Source organism: Myotis brandtii, unplaced genomic scaffold, assembly GCF_000412655.1.
Source record: "Myotis brandtii unplaced genomic scaffold, ASM41265v1 scaffold3058, whole genome shotgun sequence".
Lineage (NCBI taxonomy): Eukaryota > Metazoa > Chordata > Mammalia > Chiroptera > Vespertilionidae > Myotis > Myotis brandtii.
In genome coordinates, this window is record NW_005361690.1 from 52,805 (window position 1) to 56,903 (window position 4,099).

Sequence of the window (4,099 nt, forward strand, 5' to 3'; positions counted from 1 at the left end):
CAGGCACCCCAGTGGGGACCCCCACCCTGATCCGAAACACCCTTCAGGGCAAACCAGCCGGCCCCCACCCGTGCACCAGGCCTCTATCCTATATAGTAAAAGGGTAATATGCAAACTGACCATAACAGCAGAAAGACTGGGAATGACTGGTCACTATGACACACACTGACCACCAGGGGGTAGACACTCGATGCAGGAGCTGCCCGCTGGTGGTCATTGCGCTTGCACCAGGGGAGCTCTGCTCAGCCACTGTACAGGCTGATGGCTGCCAGTACAGCCGTGGTGGTGGGAGCCTCTCCTGCCTCCTCAGCAGCGCTAAGGATTTCTGACTGCAGCTTAGGTCTGCTCCCCCCTGGCAAGTGGACATCTCCTGAGGGCTGCCGAGCTGCAAGAGGGATGTCTGATTGCCAGCTTAGGCCCAAACTCCCAGGGTGCAGGCCTAAGCCAGCAGGTGGTCATCCTCCGAGGGGTCCCAGACTGTGAGAAGGTACAGGCCGGGCTGAGAGACCCCCCACACCGAGTGCACAAATTTTTGTGCACCGGGCCTCTAGTAAGTCAATAAAAGGAGAAAACATGGTCTTAAACAAGGATGGAATTCTGTGACTGATATTCGATCCTTACTGGAACTGTCAAAGTTGACTTTTTATGTGACCACAAAGGATTTCTTCCCACTGTAGCTGAGGGTGGGGAGGAAGATTCCTAATATAACAGACTAGGCAGCTCAGGGGAGGCGGTAGCAGCCCTGCAGGAGATGCGGTTGCAGGGGTGGGTTGGGGGGTTACAGCAGGTAAGGCCAAGCCTGACTGTGTGGAGCAGCCCTGGTCTGCTGGTCCCGGCCATGCCATTGTAGGGGGATGGAGGACTGAGAGCTCAGCGGAGTCAGGGATCAAATGGAGGTGGGGATGGAGGCGAGGAGAGTAGACACCCAATGGGGAACACTTTGACCTGTTGCATGAAGCCCATGTCAGCCCCAGCATGGGCAGGCGCTGGGGCAGGCCCAGCTGGACAATGGGTCTGAGGTCTATGAGGCGCAGCTGGGGACGTGGTGGCGGTAGCGCCTTTGCTGGCTGCCCTGGAGCCCGCAGAGTTGGATTTCGGCACCAGCGAGGGCCACCACCTGCAGCACATCAGTGACCAGGAGATTCTGGATGAGTTAGTTTTGGAATCAAACCCTTCTGACCTTCAAGGGCAAGCAAAATTTTCTTGAATAAATCTCAAACGGATGTGCGAGAAAAGAAGAACAACTATGTAAATCATGTAGCTCCAGGGCACCTTACTAAAAAATATAGCTCATGCTCAACTATATTTCTAGATGACAGCACAGTCAGCCAGCCTAATCTTAGAACCACAGTACAATGTGTGATGTTAGCAATATATTACCACATAAAGAACAGAGATGCAAATAGATCCTTGAATATTTTTGATGAGAGACACATCTACTCACACGGGAAACAGTCCGGAGGAATATTTTAGGCATGATCCTGAACACAAATTTATTTACAGATTTGTTCGGACTCTCTTCAGTGCTGCACAGCTAAATTAGGCTGAATGTGCAATAGTGACTTTGGTTTACTTAGAAAGACTTTTAACTTATGCTGAGATCGACATTTGTCCCATGAACTGGAAGAGAATTGTTTTGGGAGCTGTTCTCCTTGCCTCCAAGGTTTGGGATGACCAGGCTGTATGGAATGTGGACTATTGCCAGATCCTCAAGTCAAGGACATTACCGTTGAGGACATGAATGAGATGGAAAGGCATTTTTTAGAGCTACTTCAGTTTAATATTAATGTTCCTGCCAGTGTTTATGCCAAATACTACTTTGACCTTCGCTCCTTAGCTGATGACAACGACCTGCCTTTTGTATTTGCTCCTCTTAGCAGAGAAAGAGCCCAGAACCTAGAGGCTATTTCCAGATTGTGCAAAGACAAAGACCTGTGCAGAGCTGCTTTGAGAAGGTCTCTTAGTGTTGATAATTTTATTGGTGTTCAGCTCTCTAAAGCCATCCTCTCTTAAGGGAGAAGTGAGGGGTGGTAATATCATAAGCCCCTCCCTCATCTACAAGGACTGGAGAAATATCACCTTTCCTGCTCAAAAACTAGCAAAGTTAGTATTTTCACCAAAGAAAAACATCAAGTTGAAGAGACTCGTGGGCAGCAAGGACTATGCTCATAGAAATAATGGGGCCTTGTCAATGCAACACACTCTGTCCTTTAGTTACCACTCAAAAGTTAAAGCTCCCAACCCACACAGATATTTGCTTACAATGTAAGCTGAGAGCTGTGAACTATGTGAGGTTTTTTTTTAATTCAAGTTTAAATTTTGAGGCTTGAAAGGCACAAACTATATAATTTATATGTCTTTCCTACTTTTCTGAATCGCCCCTCCAAAAAACGGAATAAACCTTCCCAATATTGCTACAAAAAATATTCCTAATATATTCCTTAACTGTAAAAGTAACTTCCTCCTGAGGAAAATACTAGTTTCATCTGGAACTACCTACACCTAGCAAAGGCGTTTTCATTATTCTTCAGCAGAGGTCATCTGTGTAGTCTCCATAACTACCAGGGGCTCAGTCCTTAGGAAGGACTACATATATGAATTGATTTCCACATTACAATTTCTCTAGTCAACATAAAATTTAACTTATTCCAGTTTGCTCAGTGATCTAAAATGGTGTCCATTAGGATAAAAATTGGAGCTCCCAAATCACTGGTGGATTATCTTTTTCCTTGGGTATATATCAAAGGTCTGCCAGCTACCTTCTGGGAAGATCTTGAAGGATGTATTTGGACCCATTCAACTCTTACACAGTGCCTAGAGAGCTTATTCATGCACAGTGCAGAGTGAGAAGAGCCTGCTAGTGTAATGGAACCCACACTGACTACCCAGCTTCCCATGACAGGCTGTGCAGTGGAGATCATTATCATGAAGTCTACCTTCCTCTGTATACGTTTTTGTATATGCCCTTAAAGTGACAGCTCTGAGAAGTCTAGCTCAAAAGGCTTAGTCTTAAGTTTTAGAAGAGAAAAGGAGCTGCAACTTTTGTCCTATTATTTTACATTTATGTTTATTGATTACAGAAAGGAAGGGAGAGGGAAAGATAGAAACATCAATGATGAGAGAGAATCATTGATTGGCTGCCTCCTGCACATCCCCTACTGAGGACTGAGCCCACAACCTGGCCATGTGCCATAACTTGGAATCAGACTATGACCTCCTAGTTCATAGGTCGAAGCTCAACAACTGAGGAATACCAGCTTGGCTGTCCTATCTTTTGGTTCCTTCTTAACCTAGTTGGTAGTCAATGGCTGTGGGAATTTAAAGGCTGGAGAGGCCTTCCTCGGGTCTCAACTTCTCACATGTCCTAGAAAAAAGTCTCTCTATTTGTAGAAATTAAGAAAACACGTAGGATTTTATAAAATATTAGCAGAAAACAGAAACAGCATCTCCATTAACTTTCCGTCTATACCAACATGCTGAAAGTCATTCTCCAGATTGCAGCAATCTCCATGACCAGTATTTCTTATTAACTCATTGCAGAAATACCAAGAGATAGAAAACTAGCTCAGAAAGTTAACCTTAAGAATCTGGGTCCCTGGCTGCAGCTGTGGCATGTAGTTTCAAGTTAAAGTTCAAAGGAAGCAGGCAAAGCCTTAATTCAGGCCAAGGCAAAGCCTTAATTCAGGCCAATATGTCTTGATCATTCCTTTTATTCCCATTCTTTATTGTAATTTGACATTTGGGAATCCAAAATCTAGTATTTATGCTCCCTGGAGAGGCAGGTCGGCCATTTCACTTTTAATATTCATGGTCTCCTGAGATTGGAGAGAGCCACTCTATTTTGGGAGTTTCTGTTTTTCCTACATTTCCATTCCCAGTCCTATAGAATCCTCTGGTCCTCAGGCCTTACCTCATCAAGAACCCTTTGTCCCTTTTTCTGATGTTTTCCCAGAAACACTTGCCATTTTCCTGGTTACTTTGGTTTCAAGGCCAATCTTAAACAGATATCATCTCAGCAAATTTACCTCCACTCACTGAAAAGAGATGGAGGCACCAAATTAATTTCATGTCTAGAATAGCTGAGCTGCAATTTCTGAGC

The 4,099-nt window shown here is 45.0% G+C and overlaps 1 pseudogene; it reads left to right on the top strand.

The window, feature by feature from the left end:
* The first annotated feature begins 910 nt into the window (after nucleotides 1–910).
* On the top strand, nucleotides 911–2,013 carry LOC102260211 (annotated as a pseudogene).
* The last annotated feature ends 2,086 nt before the right edge of the window (nucleotides 2,014–4,099 follow it).